Source organism: Ambystoma mexicanum, chromosome 10, assembly GCF_040938575.1.
Source record: "Ambystoma mexicanum isolate Mex_15411 chromosome 10, UKY_AmexF1_1, whole genome shotgun sequence".
NCBI lineage: Eukaryota > Metazoa > Chordata > Amphibia > Caudata > Ambystomatidae > Ambystoma > Ambystoma mexicanum.
Window position 1 is genome coordinate 293,097,415 of NC_090932.1, and position 27,790 is coordinate 293,125,204.

The 27,790-nt window shown below is 45.6% G+C and overlaps 1 long non-coding RNA gene across 1 annotated transcript; it reads left to right on the forward strand.

Moving 5' to 3' along the window:
- The first annotated feature begins 559 nt into the window (after nucleotides 1-559).
- Nucleotides 560-7,847, forward strand: LOC138491366 (uncharacterized). Its single transcript, XR_011275992.1, has 2 exons — nucleotides 560-1,577; nucleotides 4,863-7,847. It is a non-coding gene; the product is annotated as an uncharacterized lncRNA (long non-coding RNA).
- Nucleotides 7,848-27,790: the final 19,943 nt, after the last annotated feature.

A 27,790-nucleotide genomic window follows, 5' to 3' on the forward strand; every position in this document is an offset into this window, starting at 1 on the left:
CCATTCATAACGGGCACTAAGGTACATAGTCACTGGTTTCTGTCCACCGTACATTTGATACCCCTGCAATTGTGACTCCATCAACCCAGGCACGTACCCCCGCCTGTGCTTTTCTCACTTAGGCACATCTCCTCATCACTCTTTCAGTGCCCAACTTCCACTATTCGAATAGGAGGACCCGTACCAGTATTTCTACAGTGGTCTTTACACCACTTTTTCTCCACTTCCCAAGCCAGAAGGCGCCCGCGTTTGGTGCCATCACTGATAAGGTCAGTGGAGGACTGGAATTGTCTTTTCTAGACATCATTTTTTAAATCTTTTTAAGTTTGTGTAAACACTCCAATGATACTCAGGTTGTTGTATGTACTCATTAGAATTTCCCAACACATTGTCCCATTGTTTGACTTACCTTCCCCTCCACTTCTTGTAGGGGAATCCACCCCTTGGCTATAGAAGAAGGCTGTTAAACTGTGTATGCCGAAACGTCTGAGAACCCCGGCACCATATGACGCCCTTTTGTTCCACCCCATTTTGGGACTATGATTCATCCTCCTGATGTCGACCCACAACAAGGTCACCCTTTAGCCTGGCTCTGGTAGACCTCTCCAAGGTCATGTCTCCCAGACAAAATATATTAGCTATGCTCTCCCTAGGATGACACAACTATACAGGTCTAAGACACTAATATACAGTATCGGTTGCCCCATGTGAGTTGTAGATATGTGTGCACCTCTTCTCTTTTGATACATGTTAAACTGCTGTGTACGTATTTACAATGCTTTGACTAAATTGCCTAACTGCATGAAATAATGCTTATTGTGGACCTCTTCTCTTGTCTAAGTAGTTCACACTGTTGCTGTAACATTGTAATTCTTTGCATTAATTTAACTATTTTACAGCTTGAAATTCTATCTGTGAACCTTTTTCTCTGCTTATGTTGTTCACAGTGTTTGCGTTTATGTTTTATAGAGTAAGTTGGATACTTATACAGAGGGAATGAGCTAAGCCAACCTCTTGTTGAATTTATTCAGGTCAACTATTGACCACAATAGATTTTTTTTGCTTTCAAAACATCTACAAAAATAAAAATAGCTTCAGCAAAGTATAAAGCTGACCTATACCTTCAATACCGAGTGTTTATTTGTACCTTACACAGCAGCACATTACATGGCAAAACATTGTATTTTGTATGAATGTCCTCTATCTTATCAAATTTTCATCAAAAGAGATTGCAATTGAAAATGTTTTTACAGGCAGGACAAACTCCCACCCCCTACCCCCTGTTTGCACCCTCCACATATGAACTCATGGGCACCGACTTGTGCGCAACAAGTTGTTGCCCATTATCAATCCACGAATGTGACCATCAATGACCCATGCATGGTATTGTTATCCATGTTGGCTCAAAAGATGTCCAATACAACGGATTCACAAATGGGCTATGATTGTACTGCATCTGATTCAGACAGTGATACCACGAACACTAACATGTGCCCTTGCTTACACTCCCATGCAGGTGAGGCTGGATATGTACTCACGCCATGGCTGATGATGCCCATACGAAGGCCAAGGAACAGGTATGAGGAGGCCTACAACAGGGCACACATACACACACGTGGCATGATAGAGCGTACCTTTGGATTACTGGAGGCCAGTTTCCGCTGCTTGAACTGATCGGATGGCTCATTCCAGTACAGCCCAGTAAAGACAGGGAAGATAGTAGTTGCATGTGCCATGCTGTACAATCTGTGCATACGCAGGAACATTCCACTGCCCCCGGACACAGATGATGAGGATGGTGATGACGACGACGATGATGAGGATGATGATGGGGATGGGATGGGTGCACTCCCTGGCAGGGGTGCCCATGATGGACAACATGCACGGGCAGCACTCATTCGAAATTATTTTTTATACACTTCTCATGCACATTAGGCACTCCATGTGGTGGGACGACCTTAAATGGTTTGAATGCACAGGGAATCAACAATGTCCACTCGTCATTTGCATTGCAACAAAAGAGTATTTACTACATTACAGGGGTGATGGGAATTGAAGGATAATGAAGTACACCCGTGACCACCCACCTCCCCAATGTACCCACCCCCCAACCAGGCCCCAACTGATTTACCCCACTAAGGACCACCGCCACCTCCCCAACGTACCCACCCCCAACCAGGCCCCAACTGACGTACCACACTAAGGACCACCCCCATCTCCCCAATGTACCCACCCACCAACCAGGCCCCAAATGACTTACCCCACTAAGGACCAGCCCCACCTCCCCAACATACCCACCCCCCAACAACAACCCCATCACGACTGTTTGTATGACAGTTTAACGTTCACCACACTATTTTCGTCCACGCTTGTGGCTGTACATGTCCTTCCCGGAGGGTCCGAACAGCCATGAGGACCACCTCCGAGGACTACTGCCTAATAAACTGGAAGGTGTGCTGCTTGCAGATGGCACCGGCATGGTCGCAGCTGGCACATTGGCCAAATATGCAAGTTGGGCCACTTGCATTGACTCAGCGATAGATGGCATCGCAGTGTTCCCCTCCCTGAACCGCTGTGACAGAACCACATTTGTGGTAGCAGATCTGCCAATGCACATGACAGTCTACGCACAGAGGTGGCAGTGCTCTCCCTCTAGAGTCTGACCTCCTCACGCTGCAGCCTGGCATCCTCCCTTTGCTGCTTAGCCTCCTGGAGTGGTTGCTCCACTAGCTGTGTGATGCTTGCCTGGTGTTCCTCCATGCGCAGGAGGTGGGCGCTGAGTTCTGTGAGTGAGGGAGTGGGGGAGCGCATTGGGCTGTGGAGATTGATCGGGCTAAATTGTAACTCCTGTAGGGGAGAGATGTTGCCCCCGTCATCCTCATTGTGTGGTGCGTCAGCACACTGTTCCACTGGTGCATTGTTGCCGCTGGATGCTTCGTCGTCAGCCATATCTTGACGCCCACTGATGGATGCGGCAGATGTGGTAGCAGGTGTGGATCCGGTGGCCACGTGCTGTGCTGGGGGTGCAGGAGGGATGGGTGTGTCCATGGCCGACATTGGCAGGGCTGATGGTTGAGTTCCAGAGGTGGTGGCGGCCGACGTTGGCGGGGCTGACGTTTGAATTCCAAGGTGGTGGCAGTGGCATCCTCTGATGTCTGGGTACGAAAGCTACGTGTAGTGCCACGTGGAGTAGGTTGTTGTGCAGTTTCACGGTCGGATGATGTGCCTGTGGGGGAATGCAGGGCATGCTGTTAGTTGTTTGACAGGATGTGAATGGGTCGATCACATGCAATGCACTCCTCATACATGGTCCACTTGCATGTACACACATTTGATGGGTGATGCACCCAGGTGTATGGATCTCAGCTTGCACACAGTTGCATGCTGTCTGCCTGTCCTGGGGGTTCGGTCACTTGTGCGTGTGGTGTGTGGTGTGGGTCATTGGTGGATGCGTTGGGTGCCTCTAGGCCGGAGATGGGGCTTTCCAACATTCCCACTCATGGCTTTCCACTCTGTGTACTTACCAGCATTGCCAGGTGGGCTGGCTCCAAACTCTGCTCCGCCTACGCCCTCGATCCCTTCGAGGTGCAGGACACTACTGCACCTCTCCTCCCATGTCTGGAGCCTCAGGGGTGTAGCGGGTCCCCTTCCTGTGCTGGTGCTGTGCTGGGGGTGTGCTGCCATTAGGTTGCGCACACGCAGCCGCATATCGTCCCATCACTTGTGGCAATCTTTGACTGTACGCACTGTCACGCCAACTGTGGTGCACTTCTGTGCTGCTGCTGCTCAGATCTCTTTGCACCGCTGCTGTGTGTTGCACCTTTGTTTGGCAATGAACAGCATTGGGGCGTTGTCTACGATGTGCTCAACAAGCACTGTTAATTCTGTCTCGCTGAAGCGGGGTTTAGACTCTGCTAGGTGGGTTGCTGAGACTGGGATCATGGAAGAGGGCATTAATAGCGTGAATGAAATTCAGGCGAAAGCCACAGCCGAGGAGATTGAACTATGGGGTTCTGGCCCAGCAGGGTTGGATAATGAGGGTTGTTGGGTTGATCATGAGAAACAAAGGTGGATGCTGCCCAACGCTTATATAACAGCTGTAGTTACTATGGCACATGAGCCAGCTCACATTAGTGCCAAAGGTATCTGTAAACATCTAGACCCAGTAAGGAGTAATGACAACATTCCCAAAACTTCAGAACAACTTGTTCAGAACTGTATGATCTGTCTACAACACAACATTGGAAAGGGAACACCAGCACCTAAGGGTAGTTTTGCACCCCCTTCCATGCCATTCAAAGTGTTTCATTTTGACTTCATTGAGATGGTGCGATTCCAAAATTACAAGTATGTGTTAGTAGTGATATGTGCATTCAGCAAATGGGTTGAGGCTTTCCCTTTGAAAGATAATACTGCCATGTCCACTGCAAAAGTCATGTTAAAATAGTACTTTCCAAGATTTGGGTTACCTAGAGTAATATGGTCCGATAATGGACCTCATGTTATTGCTGCTATCATACTACACGTATGTGAGGGACTACAGATTAAGAAGTGTTTCCATTCTGCAAGGCATCCATAAAGTGTGGTTTAATAGAACGCCGAAATGGCATACTTAAGAACAAGCTAGCGAAGGTGTGTGCTGACAACAAACTGAAATGGCTTGATGCCCTACCACTAGCACTGTTATCTATGAGAGCTACTGCTCAGGCAAAAACAGGACTTTCTCCCTATGAAATAGTGATGGGGTGACCTGATAATGTATGGAATGCACCCAGGCCTAAGAAATTGTCAGATATCGAATACCCACTATTGTCTGATTACTGTGACCAGTTAACTCAAATCTGCATTTGATTCACCAACAGGTTCGTGCAGCACTGCCTGACAAATATGTGGGCCCTGGTCACCGCATTCGATCTGGTGACTATGTACTGGTGAAAGACTTTGAGTGGAAGTCCAGTCTTTCCGCTCACTGGAAAGGACCCTATCTGGTGCTACTGGCTACTCAGATGGCTGTTTGAGTGGACGGGAATAAACACTGGATTCATGCAGCATATCTGAAACGAGTGCCTTTGCCTTTGCCCTATGACAAATGGTAGAAGGAGGAGAGCAATGATCTTGAAACCAAGTGTGTGCCTTAGAGTGATGGCCCATGTCCTGGTCCTGAGACCAAGCAACCTGATCGTCCAACACTTTCACCACTTTTGTCGGATACTGATCCTTTGTTCGCAGATCACTCTGTGCCTGGATTGACCAGCTACAACCTTCGACCATGAAATTAGCTAGAGGATGACCTTTTGTAGTTAGGAAAGTGTGGTAAGAATACTGAACCCACAAGAAACCAACGATTGATCCCACTATTCCCCCCAAAGACATGGAAACGTTTGTTTTGGAGCAAGAGGGGGGCTGGGAAGAGAAGACTAACAAACATTGATTTGACTACAAGAAGACTACAAACAAGATTGGCCACGTGGTCAGGTGCCACCCACGGATGAACTTATAGAGCCTGTTTCAGTGAGGTTTCTTAACGGACACTGAAAAACTATTCCACTGTTTGGGGCACGTATAAACAAGGACATGGATAGCATTGCCACTGGACAATATACGTTTAAAGGACTATGGTCCATGAGGGACAAATGCATAATCGTAATTATTGTAGCATCCATTATGCTCGTACTGATACCTGTGTTATGTTTTTTGGAAAGCTCACACCCTCTCAGCATACTGTTACCTACGGTCAGCTCCACTACCTTGTCTCCTCTCTACATACACTCACATACTCTTCGTCCCCTTGATCTCAAACACAGGGAGGGGTATCTCAACAACACCCTGATACGTATTATAAATGATACACACACACACACACAGGACAAAACACTGGGTATGTTCTCACCTCCGACAGCATGGTGAGAAAGGTTTAGGTTGGTACATATATCCACTCCCATTGTCAAGTGCTTGTTATGCTTCTTTTAAAGCTCGATTCCTTGACAAATGGAATGATAGTACCACTGGTAACTTTCATGGGACAAACATCAACGAGTTTGATCGACAAGTATTGCTGCCTCTAGGATGCTCTGTCTTTGCTAATAAAAGCACAACCAATGTTGCCTCTACCAAATATACAGATAAGAGATCTCAACCCTACCAATGAATTATATCATTTAGAATGTCACCAGTAGGAAATAGGGAAGGAGCTCCATCATCCTACACTATCAACCATGATCCTGATACAGTGCCATTTTGTTTAAAGAAAGAAGGTTCCCGGTATATGGTTACATATGACAAATGTATGCACACTGCAACTTTGCTAAACGAGACAAGGCCCTTATACATCGGGGGACTGATTTACTTTGTCTGTGGGAAACACGCATATCCATGGTTACCCAAGGATTGGCAGGGAACATGTTACTTGGGGATACTGCTGCCAGGGGTTTACATAACATCAACTACAGAAATACTGAAACATCACCCTAGGAGAGGGATAAATGATGACATAGCTCTCCAGATATTGGGGGATGTAGCAAAATCCATGATTCCATTTTGGGGACAAATAACAAACTCTCGAGATATTAGGAAATTGGCCAGAGTATTTGAGAAAACCATTAATGAAACAACTGATGTCATATTTACTATGACATTAGAACAAAGAGCTATTAGATTAGTTGCTCTTCAAAATAGAATGGTCTTAGATGTCATGTTAGCTGAGCGTGGGGGAGTTTGCAAAATGGTTGGATCAGCATCTTGCGTTTACCTGACTTCTCCCCTACTGTGTTCCAAGCTATCAAAAGATTACATACACTGAGTGCTGAAATTCATGTCAGTGAAGGAGATTGGAACATTGGGACATGGGCTTGGAATGTATTTAGAACTTGGGGTTGGAAGATATTCTCTGCACTTGCCATTTTCGTTGGAGTTATCTTGTTCTGTTGCTGTTGCATACAGTGCCTACCGGTTTTAGGTTCTTTACTAGGACTTCTGCTCTAGAGCTTTGGAGAAATTGAAACATGTACCTTATCCCCCTGTTGATATAACTAATGCCTTGATAATGCAGGATGTGGAAATCAAACAGTTTATGGCTATTGATATATGTGATAATGAAGAATGTATGATTTCAATGTGTTAGCCTAGGTTAAAAGCAGGGTTTGTGAAAATGCATCCATTCTGTGTTATTCTGTGTTAGGCTAAGCGCACGCATTGAAATGTGCCATTCCAATTCCATTTGGTTTCTGTGCTCACTTTCTGGGTTTTCATTTTTCTGTGTGAAGAAAATCATTGCAGCCTAAAAGGCTGGCAAATGTGTCTATGCGAGGAATGCTTAGCTAATGCAATTTACCAGCTCAAGCTTTGAACAGGCAGAAACAGACAGCTCAAAGATAAAGGTTAGGTTAGTTATGTTCCTTCCTGTCTTCTGATTTCCAAAGCTAATCGAATGACTCATGTTTAGAAAACATGATGTACCATAATGTACCATGCACATTCTAGAGAGGAAATGTTAATTGAACTGCCGAGCCGAAATGCGAAGTGCCCTTTTGGTGTAAGACAAACAGTGATAACAAAGCGCAAGGAATGCCTCCTTGCCTCCTTGTGATGGGAACGTGATGAACTTCCTTGCTGTGAGAACAGTAAATTGTGCAGAGATGACGCAGAGCGAGGTACTATGTGTCACCATGGAAAATGGCCATGTTACGTGGGTAGTAAACTATGTATTATTTCAGCAACCGAAGACGGTTTGAAGTGTATTTAAGGCTGCCTGTCCCCCCATGTGCATTGCTCTATTTCTCTATGACTGTGCGAAGACAGAGCTGAATTTGGGTCTGCTTCAAGCAAGAATAAACTCTTGTTAGATATTTTTTTTCGTGACTGGTGTTTTCTTTATTATTTGTAGTAACTCAGATTTGAGACTAACAGAGTATTATCTGCATAATTTCATGTAATAAAAATACAAAATAGGGCTTTCACACACTCACAGATGGCCATCTGTCACAGATAATATGTTGCTCCCTCTGATTCCTGTACACCTTTTGCCTCACATGGGGTTGTAACAATGAGATGTGTGGAGGCAAGGGTCCTGAAGAAATTGGGATAGTGAGCTATATTGTACCACCTCTCTTTGATGGCCTCCTGGTAGGTAGGGAGTACAATGTTTTCGGAGGTATGTGGACGGAATCCATTTTAGATTTGGGTAAAGACACCTGAGAAGAAGGTTGGCTGTGACTTATTGTGTAACATGCTAAAATTAAATGACTGCTGTAAGGTGCCAGAGACAAAGAAACATGGTATAGCTAACATAGATTGCCAACGACAGACTATATGATTCTTCTTATTTGAACATTATTTCTAAACGCCTCATACAGAGTGCTCTATTTGCAGACACTTTGGCCCCTTTAAGGTGATAAATAGCAATATCAAGAAAAGGATTATTTGTTTAAAGGATGTCTTGGATTACTCAATTGCCTGAAATACATCCTAAAACATATACACGGCTTCAGTGATAATGAAGACACAGACTACTGTGTGTGAAACAATAATTTGTATTTGAACGATATATATACATAATTGTATGTACTTAGATCTTCGTGTAATGGGACTGAACTAACATGCATGTCCCAAGAAAAATGTAAAAATACAGTGCAAAGGAATAGAAATGTTAGTTAAAGAAAGAGTAAAGATACCATTTTCCCCATGTGACTTATAATTAAAAAAATCGATAATGAAACAGAAAACAGAAAACCTCTAATCGTATATACAGTTCTGTTTTTCAATAGCCCATGTATAATCTAGTAACATTCTGGCGACTTGTGCCACTCATAATTCAATAACAAACCGAAAGTTGACAATTTTAATTTTCAATCATCCTAATGTAGAGTGGTAAGGTGCTAACTACTTGTACCACTCATACTGTTCCAACAAAATAGAGAAAAACAGAAAAAAATAGAAAGAGACAATTCACTAAAGGACATTCAAGGACTCAATAATTCAAACGCTCGTAATGAGGCAACAAAATAGATAGAACCAATCAATGTAGGGTCGCTTCAGGGGTCGATGTCTCGGGTGGGCTGTCTTTAGGAGGTAAGCGCTCCCATTACTGTATCTATTGTAGAGACTTTTCGGCGGGCGTGATGATCCCTTCTCACCTTTGTCAGGACAATGGTTTATCAGTGAACCCTGTAATAACACCTATAACCTGGTTTATGTAATGGTTGTAAAGTGTTGTAGCTAGGTGTAATAAACACTGTCGAGATTAGGACACGGCACAACGATCTGGCAGTACCTTACCGAGCTCCTTCCGGTATCGTGGCGAATTGCAGTACTGCAGGCAGCGGTCTAGTGTTGCAAGCAGCGACCAACCTTTCCAGGGCCACGCCCCTCTACGCACGCAACGCTTATCACGAGACGGCGACGACAGTTCAGTGCGTTGCTACTCTCCACAGAGTTCAGAGACGCTTCGTGAGTTCGAACATTAACTATCTACTATTGTTCTTTCCCATACTTAGAATTACCTTCTTAGCTCCTCCGTCCTGATAGACACTTTTAACCCTTGTTCTGGTTTTCGTCCCTATACGTGTTCCCAGCTTTCGGCAGAAGAATCCTTTCCCCGCTTCCGAATCCCTCTGCCGGCACTTCAGGGCGGAGACGCCTCCTTTAACCACCAACGCTCACTGAGCGGGTACGTCTTTTCATATTCTTTCCCGCTGCTCTCTCTTTGTATAGTGGAGGGAGATCTTGTACCTCCTCCGGTAACTCATTCCTTGTTTTCCTTCAGGCAAAAGCTTCATCTCATCTGTCGTGATTATATACTCCGACCCACGTTCGGAGCAGAGCCTTACTTTCCATTTTATTCCGAGGGTAAGATTCCTTACGAATATCTTTAGGAAGTCAGTTCAACTCCCCCTGCTACCAGGTTCATATATTTCTGTTTTATTCACAGTTTTCTGGTTAGTTCCTTCTAACATCCCGGGTCTAAAATCGGGGGACACTCCTTTCCTCACTCAAGGCTTATCTCTGGCTAGTTTTGGGTAAGCCGCCATTTCTTCTTTCTTAGACTCCATTTCTCAGTTTATGAATGTGTTGTGGGTAATCTTAAATCTCCTCTTATATTGTTATCCAGTTCCAGTAGTCCTTACTGATTGCACGAAGATCATTTACTACATTGAGAGGTAACATCCCGATCATCCGGAACCTCCCCGGGGAGCAGCTATCTGGACGCCTCGAACCCCAGCAGCTCTTCTCGGCACCGGGTTTTTTCCCCTACGGGGGTTTTCCCTGGAGGGCTCACCCCTGGCCTGATCTTTATTGTTCCGGCCGGTGGAGGGTCTTCTAGGTATTTCCTCATTTTCGCCATAAAACGCCGGGAAAGGAGTCAGGTAGGTGTTTTCTGTGTACTTTCTGGCCGTGTTAAAATATTTATGTGACAAATATTACAGTTAGCAACGCCCAGACGAAGAGAATTATTTTGACACGGCTTGAGCGTATCTGGGGAACACCTAGAGGAAGATGGATCAGCAAATCCAGCAGCTTATAGCTGCAGTGCAGGCTTTAACTTCAGAAGTACAGACCCTTAAACAGGAAAACGCTGCGCTGTTACAGAATCAGCAACAGGCAGCCCAACAAGCTGCCCAGCAACAGGTTGCACAACAGCAGGCAGCTCAGCAGGCTACAAGTGTGAGGATCCCTCAATGTTCAGAGGTTCCTCCCGGGGCTCTACCAGGAGGAATGTTTGATGGAAATCCTCATCGGGTAAAAGAGTTTCTTGATGCCTGTACTATACAGTTTGCTTTCAAACATGCTTATTTTCAGAATGATAGGGACAGAGTTGGTTATATGATCTCTCAAATGTCCGGACCAGCCCTAGCTTGGGCCACCCCATTGGTAACGTCCAATAATCAAATCCTTGACTCCTATACGGCATTCCGTAACAGCATCCGAACCATGTTCGCTAGGCAGGAGATTAGGGTGGCCTCTCAGGAACACTTGCTAGACATTAAACAAGGGAACCAAGACATACTAACCTATGTCACCCGGTTTAAACAGATGGCTAGCGAGACAACCTGGTCAGACGACGCTCAGGTGACTATTTTTCGTAGAGGTCTGTCAGAGGAGCTAAAAGATGAAGTGTCCAGAGTACCTCGCCCATCATCCTTGGCAGAACTAGTGGCGTTGGTTATGCAGTTGGATTACAGAATCCGAGAACGGAACAATGAAAGACGAAGAGGCAGAGTCATGCGCCCGTTTCCTTCTCAGCCCTCATCGGTCACAAACAAATCGAGTTCCGATGAACCTATGCAATTAGGAACCGCTACCCCTCGAGGTCCTTTGTCAATAGAGGAGCGTACCCGGAGAAGAACCAATAACTTGTGCATGTATTGTGGAGCCCATACTCATGTGGTTCGAGAATGTCCCATCGCTCCCCCTAGAAAGTCGGGAAACGCCAGCGCCCGGCCGTAGGAGGAACCACGGTTCGGGAACCCTCTCTAGATTTAGGTTCCTCATATAATTTGCAATGTTCACTTCGTCCCGATTCTTCTCTGACTTATATGTTGGTTCTAAAAATATCTTTAAGAATCGGTGAAAATTTCCTTCCCGAGATATCAGCATTGGTGGACAGTGGAGCCGCTGGCAATTTTATTGACGACCAATGGGCCAGACAAAGAAACATACCTCGTTCGGCAAAACCCGAGGCTATTCCTGTCGAAAGTGTAGACGGGAGTCCGTTAATATCTGGCCCAATTATGAGCCAGACGAATCCTTTGTCCATGTCAATATCCTCTCATCATGAAATCATAACTTTGGATATAATCCGTGCCGCCCACTATCCCATCATATTAGGGATACCTTGGTTAAGAAAACATAACCCTTTTATTAACTGGACGGCTGGATCCCTTTTCTTAGGGTCCGAGTTTTGTGTGAGGCATTGTATTGGAGATCCAGGGAAGAACAAAGAAGCTCCTACATTGTCGGCTCTAGAGAGTCCAAGGACCAAAATTGTCAGCTACATTTCAGGTTTACCGAAGGACTACCAAAATTATGCTGACGTCTTTTCTACCTCAGAATATATGCAATTACCACCACATCGTCGCGATGATTGTGCCATTGAGTTGGTTCCAGCACAACCTCTCCCTTTTGGAAGAATGTATATTCTCTCTAACACCGAGAAAGAAGTACTACGAGAATATCTACACACTCATTTAAAGAACGGGTTGATTACCGAGTCTACATCCCCGGCGGCGGCATCATTGTTCTTTATTCCAAAAAGAAATTGTTCAGAGCTCAGACCCTGTATTGACTATCGGGGCCTTAACAAGATCACCATTCCGGACAAATACCCTATGCCTCTAATTCCTGATATATTAGAAGCCGTTCAAGGGGCCAAGATATACACCAAACTCGATTTGAAAGGGGCTTATCATTTGATAAGAATTAGACAAGGGGACGAATGGAAGACTGCTTTCAGGACTCCATTTGGTCACTATCAATATCAGGTGATGCCCTTTGGTCTTTCTAACGCTCCAGCAGTCTTTCAGAGGTTCATGGACCATCTCTTCTCCGACCTTCTACTTCATTCCGTTATCGTCTATCTTGATGATATATTGGTTTTCTCGGATAATCTTTCAGAACACAAATCTCAGGTCCAGGAAGTCCTTAGCAGACTGCACCGAAACCATTTACACTGCAATATGGAGAAATGCATGTTCCATCAATCACAGGTGACTTACCTGGGGTACATTTTGTCGGCTCAAGGTATTTCAATGGACCCAGAGAAGGTTTCAGCCGTTAAGGATTGGCCAGTACCCACAAACTGTAAGGATATCCAGAGATTCGTGGGATTTTCTAATTTCTACAGACGATTTATCCCGAATTTCTCCTCTCTAACACAACCCATGACTAATTTACTCAAGAAGGGGGTTCAATTTGTCTGGACCAAATCTATCCAAGATTCTTTTGAGGAATTAAAGAATCGGTTTACCACCGCTCCCATTCTGAAGACTCCGAATCAAAAGCAGGGTTTCATCGTCGAGACTGATGCCTCCCAACATGCTCTAGGAGCCGTCCTGCTACAACAAGACGATCAGGGTCAAGAACGACCCATTGCATATTTGTCTAAAACATTATCCCCTTCCGAATGGAATTATACTGTCTTGGAAAAGGAACTGTTGGCTATCAAAAGAGCGTTCGAAGAATGGAGGCATCTATTATTAGGGGCCGTCATTCCAGTGGAAGTTAGAACAGACCATCACAACCTGCGTATTTTACAATATGCTCAAACATGCAACAGCAGGCAGGCTCGATGGGCTCATTTCTTTTCCCCTTTCCGGATCTCCTTCTCATTCATTCCTGGGAAGTACAATTTGCAAGCGGATGCCTTGTCTAGAAAGGACCCTACTCCCTCGAGCCTCTTCCGTTCAGAACCCATTTTCTCTTGCTCCACGTTGCAGGTAAACAAACCCATCGATTTTGTATCACGTCTGGAAGAACAATCCGGGCCGGCAGTATTGAAGAAACTTACCTTAGCCCACCAGAAAACGCTGACCAAAAAGGAGGGTTGTTATTTCCATGGTCTTCAGGTTTACGTACCAACCAAGGTACTACAGAAGGAGGTGTTGAAGTGGTGCCATGATTCCAAGACTTCGGGTCACCGAGGACGGATTACCACCCGAGAATTGATATCCCGTTATTTCTGGTGGCCAACGATAAGAAGGGATGTTCAACAGTATGTTGATTCTTGTCCTACCTGTCTTCAGACTAAGAGTCCCCGTCAACATCCGGTAGGGACTTTAGTAAAGATGCCATTACCCACAAGACCATGGCAAATCATCTCCACTGATTTTGTGGTCGATCTACCTCCCTCAGGAGGTCATTCGGCCATTATGGTGACCATTGACTCCTTTACTAAAATGGCACACTTCGTGCCACTTAAAGGACTTCCGTCCGCAGCTCAAATGGCCCGGAAGTTCATTGGCAAAATCTTTTCCCGGCATGGATTACCGGAAGTCATCATCTCTGATCGGGGGTCACAATACACATCTAAATATTGGAAGCAGATTTGTAAGATCTTAGGAATTACACAAGCTTTAAGTTCGGGGTATCATCCTCAAACCAACGGCCAGACTGAAAGGCTCAACCAGACCTTGGAAGGTTATCTAAGAAACTATATCTCAGCTGCTCACGATAATTGGTCAGAGTTATTACCTCTAGCAGAATTCGCATATAATAATTCTTATCATTCCTCACTTAAGACCTCACCATTTTTCTGTTCATATGGATTCCATCCAACCGCATTTCCCAAGACCAAACACTCCGATGTCAAGTTTCCTGATGTTGAACAGCTGATGGGACAGATTCATGATGGTCATCTCGCTGCCTCAAAAGCCCTATCGGATTCTCAAGAAAGAGTGAAGAAGTTTGCTGATCGCCTCCGGACCCCATCTCCGGTTATCCAAGCCGGTGACTGGGTTTGGTTGTCCTCTCGTTTTCTCCCCAGACATCTTCGGCCTTCAAAGCTTTCACCGAGATTTCTGGGTCCATTTCGTGTTGAGGCAACAAGGGGCCCAGTAGCCTTCAAATTAAAACTCCCAAGGACCTGGTCCAGAATTCATCCGGTGTTCCATGTCTCCCAATTAAAGCCAGATCTCAGAAGTACTTTTCATCCTAATATTTCGGTACGTCCTCCCCCCTTATTAGGGTACTCGGGTTCGGAATATGAGGTATCAGGAATTTGTGACTCCAGACTTCATCATGGGAAGTTACAGTATCTGGTGGATTGGAAAGGGTACTCCCCTTCAGACCGAACTTGGGAATCTGAGAAAGCAGTTCATGCCCCCAAACTTGTGCGTCTATTTCATTCGAAACATCCTAACAAACCAGGGGGCGGTACCCTTAAGAGGGGGCATACTGTAATAAACACTGTCGAGATTAGGACACGGCACAACGATCTGGCAGTACCTTACCGAGCTCCTTCCGGTATCGTGGCGAATTGCAGTACTGCAGGCAGCGGTCTAGTGTTGCAAGCAGCGACCAACCTTTCCAGGGCCACGCCCCTCTACGCACGCAACGCTTATCACGAGACGGCGACGACAGTTCAGTGCGTTGCTACTCTCCACAGAGTTCAGAGACGCTTCGTGAGTTCGAACATTAACTATCTACTATTGTTCTTTCCCATACTTAGAATTACCTTCTTAGCTCCTCCGTCCTGATAGACACTTTTAACCCTTGTTCTGGTTTTCGTCCCTATACGTGTTCCCAGCTTTCGGCAGAAGAATCCTTTCCCCGCTTCCGAATCCCTCTGCCGGCACTTCAGGGCGGAGACGCCTCCTTTAACCACCAACGCTCACTGAGCGGGTACGTCTTTTCATATTCTTTCCCGCTGCTCTCTCTTTGTATAGTGGAGGGAGATCTTGTACCTCCTCCGGTAACTCATTCCTTGTTTTCCTTCAGGCAAAAGCTTCATCTCATCTGTCGTGATTATATACTCCGACCCACGTTCGGAGCAGAGCCTTACTTTCCATTTTATTCCGAGGGTAAGATTCCTTACGAATATCTTTAGGAAGTCAGTTCAACTCCCCCTGCTACCAGGTTCATATATTTCTGTTTTATTCACAGTTTTCTGGTTAGTTCCTTCTAACATCCCGGGTCTAAAATCGGGGGACACTCCTTTCCTCACTCAAGGCTTATCTCTGGCTAGTTTTGGGTAAGCCGCCATTTCTTCTTTCTTAGACTCCATTTCTCAGTTTATGAATGTGTTGTGGGTAATCTTAAATCTCCTCTTATATTGTTATCCAGTTCCAGTAGTCCTTACTGATTGCACGAAGATCATTTACTACATTGAGAGGTAACATCCCGATCATCCGGAACCTCCCCGGGGAGCAGCTATCTGGACGCCTCGAACCCCAGCAGCTCTTCTCGGCACCGGGTTTTTTCCCCTACGGGGGTTTTCCCTGGAGGGCTCACCCCTGGCCTGATCTTTATTGTTCCGGCCGGTGGAGGGTCTTCTAGGTATTTCCTCATTTTCGCCATAAAACGCCGGGAAAGGAGTCAGGTAGGTGTTTTCTGTGTACTTTCTGGCCGTGTTAAAATATTTATGTGACAAATATTACACTAGGGGTCTAGAACTTATTTGACCGTTCCTAAAAGGTACACTAACCTTGGGCTTGGTGACGCGTGGAGTCCGTGCTCAGTGTCAGATATCGTATTCATACTGCTGTAGTTGCAACAGAGTGACCGTTGTTTCTGGCAAACCTGCAATACAGTGGTGTGTATGTGATCATTGCTAATGTGACCTCTACTGGTGGCAACAGCATGGATATGTATGCATTCCAACCCGCCATTGTTCAGTGTCAGGGTTCTTTATTTAAATTGCGCTGGGTCTGGGTATTCGTGATTAAACGGTGTTCCTTGCAGCAAATGTAATGAGCACTTAATGTATCCCAGTGTGCAGTGGCATCTAGATTGTAAAACAATGCAGTTGTAGTCAGTATTAAAACTCTAAAAACGTACAAGAAGTTCCATAAATTTCATATAAGTCACCAGGGGACACCAAACCCAGTGAGTGTCAGGCCATTTGTCAGTGCTGTTAGGGTAAAGGAGAGGTAGAAACCTTTCCTGTTGTCATGATTGATGTTGCTCTAAATGGGAAGAGTTTAGGAAATTGTTAAGTAAAATGTGGGTATGTGTGAAATGATTCATAGATCGGAATGTGATTTCCTCGAACCGCGTGGTGCTGCGGGGACAAACCTTACCTCGGATCCAATTTGGTGTCCGCTTGCAGCATTCATGAGATGCAGACCTCGTGTCTCTGGTTACTGTTGTGAGTAACCATGGCACCCACAGTATAATGCCTGACTGCGGTGCTTCGTACAGAAGCGCGATGGACGCAGCATTCTTCAAACACTAGACTGTGGCTTACCGTGCATCTTGGCCTGTTGCTGCACATCCGGTGCCATGGGGATTTAATTCCCTTAGCCATCATTATAGACAGGGCTAGTTTATGATGCCCAAACATGTAAAAATGTGGGATTGTCCATTTCCCAGGATCAAGAATAGTTCTGCAGTGAACCCATCAAACCGCTAAGGACCGATCAAACACATAGTAAGTTGTATTGGGGCCCACCCACAAATTATTGGCTGCCAAAGATGTAATTGTTGCGATCTGGGAGGGTGGTTCACGGGAAGGGCAGTTCTTCATTGAGACCTGTTATATTTGATCTCATTTTGTAGATCCACCATAGTTCTTTGTGTGCCACGTTGGCTCCTGCTTGTGCTACGTTAACCACCCACCATAATATATCATCGGGTGTGTGTCTTTGTTCAAAGAAATGTGCCATCATAGGTACCTCCACTTTTTTACACATAATGCAAGTACAGTGCTCAATTATTCTCTTGGGTACGGGCCTGCTCGTTTGGCCAATGTATTGCTTGCCCCACGAGCATTGTATGCAATAGATCGCATTGCTTGTTTTACCGTTGGAAAAGTGCTTTAGTTTCCACGTCTTGCCATGTATTTCGAATGCTTTGCCCTTTGTGCTGAAATTACATGCTGTGCATGAGCCACATAGTAGTGACCCACAATTTACCCAAGGTCACAGAGTGTTCTCTTATGTGGTATCCTTTGGAACTGGGGGTGGGTATGGTACTCATTCAAGTTTTTTGCTCTGTTGAGTGTCATTCGCAGAAGTGGTTCATTTGGCAAAGCCAGGCGAACCAATGGCCAGAATTTCTGGATCCACCCTCCTAAATTGTCTGGTGTTTGGACAAAACTTAGTGACACATGTCATCTTTTCTTCCTCACTGGGATGCTCATGGGGCTGCAGAAGTGTTTCACATGGTGTGAAGCGAGCCCTTTTGCGGGATTGTGAGATAATCTTTGATGGGTATCCCCTTGCTTTGACGCACTGGTCTAATTCGCCTGCATTTATGTAAAAGTCATCTAGGTTTGTATAGTTTTGTCTCAACTGGAGATATTGACCATACAGGAGATGGTCCTTGAGTGTTTTGGGATGAAAACTGCTGTAGTGTAACAATGTGTTATGATCAGTCAGTTTTTTGTATAAATGACACATCAATTTGCTCTGTCGATGGAAAATGGTGAGGTCTAGAAAATGGATCTCTTCGGGATCCTTGGTCATTTTGAACTTAATGTTGTTGTTAAATGTATTGATCCATGTACGGAGGTTTATTACTTTGAGTAGAGGGGGTATGGCTGAATGGAACTTACAGAGACTTTGTGGGACCCCCACAACCAACAGTACCATATGCATGAAGCAGTTCATGGGCTCACAAATCAAATATGATATGCCCTTTTCTCATAATCAGGTGGACGTGTGGGGGGATGTGCTACAATCTAGTGAAATGGTGTGGTGTACTGGTAACAACATAGGGCCTCTTTGGGAGTAGCAAAGGTAGATGGATTTGACCCACTAAATCCCAAATTTTACAGCTGCAACATGGAATACTCAAACCCCTCATGTATGGCTTCACCCCTTCTCCAGGGACTCATATAATTATATGGTTAGTAGGGATACATTATTTTATTGTCGCCCTGCATAGTCACCAGCATTCTTACTAAAGACTGCTGTGAAGATGCAGATAAGATCAGCACAAGGTTTGGCCCTGCCCCCACCTGTTTCTAAAAGCGAACAAAGGTACAAGCTGAGAAGTGATTTGTAAACAACCAGTTTCAACATTAGAGGTAATGCAACTGCCATAAAGAATAGAAAGGAATGTGCTACACAAGTAGGGTGAGAAGTAGAGTGCACTCACACGTTTAGATAGAGGTTGCAGAATACACAGATAGGGTTACACAAGTAGCATAGAGATGGTCGTAGCTAGGGATAGGTTGCAGAATACATGGGCAGGGAATAACGTAGGGTGGCATACAATATATGATACTCAAAGAACATTAACATGGTAGAGAAAGAACTAGAGTACTGCCATTTTTCAGACAGAACTTTGAAAGGCATTTATTATGAAATACTGAATCCTGACATCTAAACTGCTTTGCACACAATCCCAACCTCCAAGATGTTCAGACAGATTCTCAGGCATCAAGGTCATTAAGGAAGGGGGCCCTGACAAGGAATCAGAACCACACTAGATAACATTTTTCAGAAGCACACAGCACACAACTATAAAGTTAATTTGTTTATATTGGTAGCACTGAGAAGGTACAGATAGCCTTGATCTGCAGGTGTAAATAGCTCCCAGGCCAAACAACCTCCTAATTAATAAATGCACAGTGCAGCACACGTGGGTTAGGATAGCAGAAAAACTCAATAATAAGTAGATGAAAATGAGTTCTGAACAGACAGTGGTCCTCTACCACAGGCCAAGCTAGATAGTGCACCTGCTGCTCCCTTAGCACATCCATACACCGACGACATGCCAAGGCCACAAACACATTGGCAGATAAGGCCTCATGCCACCGAACAAGAAGGGAGTAACTTCTTCAAACTGAATCATGTTGGTCCGTTCATCTCCCCTTCCTCATCACGCACCCTGGCATCACATTAAAGTGACCGAGGTCGGATGAGCAAACTATTAAACAATTAGAATTCTGTCTGCTATGTTGGCTACTGAAGTATAGTGGGTAAAAGAGGGGTAAATATTATCCAGAGCGCCTGCCCTGAGTGTTGGTTTCTAATTGTGGTTACTTTACTTCTTAATGGTACGACCTGGCAGCAGAACCTAGCATTGAATGATATCCACAAATCAGTCTGTAAGTGTGAATAAAGGAGGTAGGTATGGTAGGTTACTTGCGCCCGGCCTTCAAGCTCAAAAGAATTCTCAACCGTGACTTGATATAAGTATTTTATTCATTGGTTGTAAACCAAAGTAGTTTTATTCCAATGTTTTAAAAAAAAATGTCAACATACTCCATATGGATGCACATGCTATTGTTTTGCTCTTGCTCTGGCTTTTTCAAGGCACATAATTGGCACATAATCCTGAATTATCAGTGAGTGGGACCACCTTAAAACTGCCATTGTAGCGCTCATCCTGTAAACACTAAAGAAGAGCTTCCTCTACAGGAGTTAGAGCCCAGTGTGGGCAACACAAGCTACACCCACACATACCATGCACTTCTAACTGGTTCCATGTGATTTTATCAAAAAATGTTTTAACAAAAACATTTTCAATGAAACCAAAACAGTGAAAAAATGATGTTGGGGGTCCTCTCCCCATCCCCTCATTTCCCTAGGTTAATAAGCCCATCCCAGCCCCCTCCCCACCCACTGTAATCCCTTAGCCCAGCCCATACATATTTTAATACAAAATCAGAGTTGTTTTACTGTTTTGATTTCGTTCAAATTGTTTTTTGTTGTTATCTATTATATTATATTTCCATTCTGCTTCTCGTCACTTACCCGATGGAGGGCTGCTATCTACGCTCCTGCAGCCCTCATCCTTCCTGATCTGCCTTCCTTGTGGCAGTGCTGCGTTGGGGTAAGCCTGACCATGATTGTGGGCACAACGCACAGCGGTGTGCATCGCTAACATTTTGTGTTCTAAATGTGCTGATTATGATTCTATGCCTGTGCTTTCCTGTGGCATGAATCATGCGCTCTGTGTGACACTCATTTGTTTGGGATTTCCCATCCTCAGCGGATTTTGCACAATATGCTCTTTGACTTCTCAGGCCCTTCAATGTGGCCGCCCTACACTTTGTTGTTGTTTTGGATCCACCTGCCTTGGGCCAGTTGCAGCTCCCCCTCCCATTGGTTGCTTTGGTCCTTGTTAACCAATGGGAGCAACCGGGAGGCGGGAGCCAGCCCATACGCCTTAAGCCCACAACGAAGGCGTCTGTCTGCTCCCTGTCCGCTACTGTAATGTGGCCCACCCCCTTCTTGTCCCTGTGATGAGCCGTTGTGCCCCCATCCCCCTCTTGTCCCACGTGATGAGCCGTTGTGCCCCCCACCCTCATCTTGTCACCTGTGATGAGCCGTTAGTCCCCCCTCTTTTCCCCTGTGATGAGCTGTTGTGCCCCCCTCTTGTCCCCCATGAACCGTTGTGGCCCCCACCCCCCTCGTGTCCCCCCTTGATGAGCCGTTGTGCCCCCTACCCACCCTCTCGTCCCCCGTGATGAGCCGTTGTGCCCCCTTTCTTGTACCCCGTGATAGCCTGTTGTGCCCTGCACCCCCCTCTTGTCCCCTGTGATGAGGTGTTGTGCCCCCCACCCTCCTCTTGACCCCAGTGATGACCCGTTGTGCCTCCCACCCCCCTCTTGTCCCCTGTGATGAGCCGTTGTGCCGCCCATCCCCCTCTTGTCCCTGTGATGTGCCGTTGTTGCCCCCTGCTCGCATACAGGTGTTGCCTGTTTGCTTGATTCTTCTACCCTGCTTCCCCTCTCCTTTCAGCCCCCCCCCACATCTTACCTCTGCAGGAGTCTGTCCTGATACATTCTGGTTGCACCTTCCCCGTTTTGTGGCCAATGCTTGTATTTGACTTATATGGACTTCATTGAATCACGGTGCGTCACCCTTTCTCAACTCTCATGCTGGACTTCCCCTGCATCTTGTACTGATGGTGGCCCTGAATCATGCTGTTCCCCTCTTCATCTGGAATCCTGGCTTGCATTTGCTGTTCTCTCGCAACATTGTGTTACTACTGACTTCTGCAATAGTATGCGCTCTCCCCTCTTCCTTCTCCACTCTTTTTCACTGCTTACTCTCTGTTCTATCCTCCTCTCCTTTTCTCCCTTTTCCTATCTCCTCCCCTCTCCCCCTCCCCTTACTTTCTTCTATGCACTTACTCCATCACAATTGTCCTTGCACCTAGTATGATAGCAACCTTGTTTGTCTCCTCCCCCTCCCCTTACTTCTCAACCCCTTCCAGCACTATCTGAAATGTCATCAGGCCTAGTACGATAGTTGCTTGTTTTGTTCCTCCCCTCCCTTTCTGCACTCCTCTCCTTCACCTTCTGTTAATCTCCGGCTATACCAGAAATGTCGTCAGACCTAGTACTGTAGACGCCTGTCTGTTTCTATCTCCTTCCTACTCTCCCCCTCCCTTCCTTCTCTATGTCATAGCTCTTGCACTATCTGAAATGTCGCAAGGCCGAGTATGATAGTTAATTTCACAATCTTATTGTTCATGGCAGTGTAAGAATGTCATCGTATTTTCCCTTGTTTCCTCTGTTGCCTTAAAGGGCTTTGAAACACATCGTGTAAAGGGGCTATATAAATAAAATATTGTATCATATCATATATAGATTGGACAATTCTGACTACCTGGGGGTTAGATTTGCTTTGAACTTGTGGGATGAAGCTCATGTTGAGAAGCAGACCTTGGCCCTCATTACGACCTTGGCGGAGAAACATGGTGCAATTTGCACCATGGTCCATGGCGCTAAGCTGCCAACTCCGCCATGGTGGTTGGCGGACTTACCGCCCCATTCCGACCTTGGCGGGGCGGTAAGTCCCCAATCCCCATTTACCCTTCCCCATTCCCATTTTTGCCCCATAGGGTATAATGGGAGTGGGGAAGGCGTTAATTACGCCACCGTAAATTACGGTGGCGTAATTAACAACAAGGTCCCTTAGCGCCATGGATTTTAACGCCTGCTAAAAGCAGGCGTTAAAATCACCATGGCGCTAAGGGAACTCGTACTCAGGCGGAAAGGGGCGCCATGGTTTACGCCGGCGTAAACCCCTTTCCGCCAGGGTCGTAATGAGGGCCCTTGAGATTTAAGCAGGCAATTGGTGGGGTTACCAGAGTACTGGGCTTGTTTAAATCAAAGCTGGTAGAGCTTGTGCTTAAGGTCTATAAGGCTAAAGCCACTTCTGTGTCTAGGTATGGGATGGAGATGTGGGGTTTCGGCAAGAATATACAGGTGGTTGAGAACACTTTCTTAAGAGTATATTGGGGTTACCTAGGTCGACCTCTAACTTTGCAGTCCACCAAGAACTGGGCTGTTTGTTTCTGGGTGACCTTGTTGCTTCTTAGCCTGTAAGTGACTGTGTTAGAGTTTGGGGGAATAAAATGTCATTTCTGAACCAGGACTTAATCAGTTATCTGATCACAAAAGACCGCCACCTGAGGATTTCATGGCTTAGGTACATAAAGGCTGTGTTGGTGGATACGGGAGTGGCCCAGTTTTTTTATCCGGCAGACCTTATACCATTTAAAGTTGTAAAAATCGTGAAAACCAGTGTACTCCAGTTTATTAGAGTGAAGAGAGAGTCACTGGAGACCACGAGGGCAGCAAGTAGGAAACATTTGATGATCATTGCTCCTGGTCTGCAAAAGTACCTGAGTTGGGCTCAGAATCCCTCACAGCAAATTCTTGTTACATGGGCCTGTTTGAATTGTATAAATCTGAGAGCAGTGGTGACGTTTTGGTCCAAGGGGGTGGTGGATCAATCATGTTTATTTTGTGATGCGTCAAAAGAATACTTAAGCACATTTTATTTTTGTTTTACCCTGCATTCCCGTTAATAAGAAAGCGTACATTGAAAGCAGTTTTGCAGGGCTAAGGTTTTCGATGTTATAAGGAGGCTTTTGATTATCTGTTATGGGTCGACTCAGTCCAGGGGTGGTTGGCAGTCATAATGTATTTAAAGTGTGCCTTCTCTTTGAGAAATGTTTTACTAAGGTTGGTTTAAATGTGTGCATGATGATGCTTTTAGGGGGTTTAAGCTTGTATGAATATTTTTTTTTATTATTGTTTGTAATATACCTGGTGATTGATTATTGCTGTGTTTTTATGGTTTGCTTTGCTTACCGAAATAAACGTTCATTCAATTCAATTCAATTCAGTTATCTATTTGATAATATCACTGGATACCCATATAACCACTTGGGAAACAGTGTTTCCAATACTATCCTGGCAGCTGTATGTTGCTTCACCGTGCCATGAATACTAGGTACTTTTAGGTACTAGGTAATACTAGAAAATGAGCTAGCACATTGCCTTGCTGTATGAATGCCCCTCCATACAGAGGAAATGTACAGTAATGGACAGTGTAAGGCTAATGCTTAGCCAGGATGGGTTTAAGAAACATTGTAGATTTTTAAAATAATTGTTAGATTCCCCTATATAAAGCCAGTGGTGTTTTCCAGCAATCAGAACACCGAGGGCACATTTCTTCTCATTTTAACACTCCCGTAACACTTGTTTTGAAGTCCTCTGCCTGACCTTGGGGACCAAACACGGGTGGCCTAAAGGGCCAGGGGGGGCACCCTGAGCTAATGGATGCCGAAAATACTGGGCATCCCCAGACCTTCCCAGTCACAGCACTAAGGCAAGGTGAAGTCACAGGAACTCTTGCTTACTTACCACCCTTAAATACACCTATGACTACTTGGGGCCAGTCACAGGAACACCTGCATCCCACAACACCCACAACTACGTAAGAGGCAGTTATAGAAGCACACAGATCCTCATCCCGCTGACGGGAGATTACAACCAGGATTTGGCCTTGGTGAACAAGGTGTACCTCATCATCCAGGCATGGATGGCTTCGCACAGTCTATGCCTGAATGATGACAAGACTGAACTCATCATCCTTGGTTCTACCTCAAACCTAACCAAACTAGACCACAACTATACCAACTTCATCATAGATGGGAACCCGATCAAGGTAGCCAAAGAAGTGAAAACTTTAGGAATATACCTCGACTCCTCCCTAACCTTCCATAAACAGGTTAGTTCTATGGCATCCTCCACGGCCTACACATGTAAGCTTATAAGAGCAGCCACACCTTTCTTATCTAGCCAGAGCTGCATTACACTAGCCAGAGCTCTGGTATTATCTAAAATGGACTACTATAATGCCCTCTACGTAGGAGCCAGCAAGCAAGTCACCAACAAATTCAGACACTACAAAACAACGCTCTCAGAGCAGCGCTCAGCATTCCCAGGAGAGAACACATCTCCAACATCCGGAAATCCCATAACTGGCTCAACACCTCAGAAAAAATCCTGCTTAAAGTAGCCTCTCTCACAAATGCTTGAACAACGCTGCCCCACGCTACCTAGTAGACAGAATATGCAAATACACCCCCAACAGACCTACCAGAACCTCCAACGCCAACCTTCAGAGAGTTCCCAGGTTCAAACGTACCAAAATGGGTGGCAACAGCTTCAAGGTGAAAGCATCCCAACATTGGAATGCCCTACCACCATCCTTCAGGACTCCCCAAACCTACACACACTTCAGACGCAACTATATCCAGTGGATAAAGAACTAGGACCACTAATACTTCTAACCTGCAATCCTGAAAAGTATGCTTACTTGTAAATTTGTAAAATATCTGCCTTTTGGTAAACCTGTAAACTTTCTTTCTTCATTGTCATACTGCAACATTGTAATGTATAAGCAATCTGTAACCAAGCTTTGAATTTCCATGCTGCTCATGCGCCCTCATACCCTCGGGTCTGGTGCGCAATACAAATGAATAAACAAAACTAAACTAAACTAAACTCATATCCCGACCATACCAACCAACACTCATGATCACCCTAGGGGTGTTCACTGGGGCATTCACACCCCCACTGTCAGTTCCAATGTGTATGATCACCCAGGGGAGATGTACAGGGACCCTCACACCCCAAATTTAAGTACTCACACCAGGGGACACCACAAGGAGCGGGGGGGGTGTCTCTGAAGAGGCTCCTTATAATAAGATTAGCACTGTACAAGAGTGAGTAAAATGAGGTCACACTGCACGCCTGGAAATGATGGCTTTACTATGAAATTTTACAATTTGTATCGATCAATTCCGGCACCCTATTCAGCAAGGGTCTTTAACGCAGCCTTAGCAGGAGATAAGCTCCCCGATACAATGATGGAAGCCATAATAGTGGTTATTTACAAGGAGGGGAGGAATCCATCATCTTGTGCCTCCTACGGACCGATCTCTCTGCTTAATAGTGATGTAAAAATACTAGCCACAATATTGGGGAATAGACTCAAATCTCTACTCCCATCCCTCATCCACAAGGTAGGCCTCATCCGGGGCAGGCAGGGCTCTGACAACAAAGGGAAAACCATCAATCTGATGCACTACGTGAGTTCAGCAGGACTGGATGCATGCCTTGTAGCAATAGACTCAGAGAAAGACTTTGATAGGGTGGAGTGGCATTATATGATGAAAGTCCTGGAGAAAATGGGTCTGGGGATAATTTACGGAAATGGGTTTGGGTACTCTATAGATTCATGATAGCAAGGGTACATGCTAATGGGGTCATCTCATCATGAGGGACACGACAGGGGTGTCCCCTATCACTGCTGCTGTATGGCCTAGCTTAGGAGCCATTGGCCATCGCTGTTAGAACCAATTAGTCGATTAAGGGGATAACTCGTGCGGAGGTAGAATGTAAACTGTCCCTTTTTGCCAATGATATCCTGGGCTATCTCTTCGATATCCGTTCCTCTCTCCCTGAACTACTTCTGCAAGTTGAGAAGTTTGGGCAGTTCTCTGGCCTAAAAATAAACGTTGACAAATCCTGCCTTATGCCCATGGGAGAGGGTACCCCACTGTTGAACTCTAGAACTACATTTATGGTTATGAGGGTGGAAACATTGTTGCTTAAATACTTCGGTGTCTGCCTCACTAGAGACCTCTCAAACCTAAGACAGGCTAACTTAAATCCACTTCTGGAAGCTATTAAAATCTGACCTGAAAAATGGGACCCAGTGGTTCTTTCCTGGTTCTTTCCTGGTACGGTCGAATGACCTCTGTCAGGATGAACGCCCTCCTGCGCCATCTTTATCTGTTGACGGTGCCTCCCACTATCCTCCCGGAAAGCTTTTTCAGTGGCCTAAATAGCTTGGTCTGTAGGTTTATATGGCAAAATAAACAACCTAGGGTAAAACAAGCCACTCTCACCCTCCCAAGGGACAATGGAGGCTTCGGCTTTCCCGACGTTCTCCTTTACTATCAAGCCTCCCAGTTACGTGTTATGTTAGTTATGTTATGCAAGGTTGGGTTGGTGGTTTTTCCTCAAAGCAGGACATTGGCGTCAGAGGCAGTCGTTCTTGATGGTGCAGCCTGACGCTTGCTTGGTGCTGTGACTGAATGCTAGGTGCTTTCCTGTAGTTGGATGATTGGAAGCGCGGAGTGTGCGGAGACCGTCTGGAGCATCTGGAGACTTTCTGGTGACGTTCTGGCAACACCGCTCCTTGCTCCTCGGTGATGGCTGCCGGGGAGGGGAAGGTGTTGGAGAGAGACCTCTGAAGCCCGCCCTGTCCTCCGGTGCCCGGGTGGCCATTGCTGAGCTTGCTGTTCTGCCTAGCGGTCTGCTGTACACTTGGTAAGCCTTGTCACCGCTTCCAGCTACGCTACTTCTCACGCCCCCTCCCGACCATCCTTTTAGAATAATGCCAGTCACAAGGGTGAATGCTTTGAACAATATTGAGCCGTGAACTGTGGATGTCTGCGCTAGTCTGCCTCATTCTAATCCCCCTGTTTTCTGGGTAGGGTAGAACACTCCATACAGCTACAGCCCAATTCTGCAGCCCCTTTTGGAAGCGGCAGTCAATTGTCTGAAGTCCTAGCACTTAGTGCAAACAGGAGATAAAGACTGCAGAACAATTCTCTCCTTTCTACTAATAAAGCTACTAAGGGAGATGCTGTCTAAGGAGATGCTGATTTAGCAGGGTATTTCTCTCCTACTTTGTCCTTCTCCTCTATGCACATGCAGCTACTACACCTGGCAACACCTCCTCATGCTGTTCATGCAAGGGTTATCAAGGATCCATCATAGGGTACGGGAACTGGCAGTCCCGAAGGTTGCAAGCCCTGATAACTTCACCCTTGTTGGGAAATACAGGGGAAGTGACAGGGTGAAGCTTCCTTT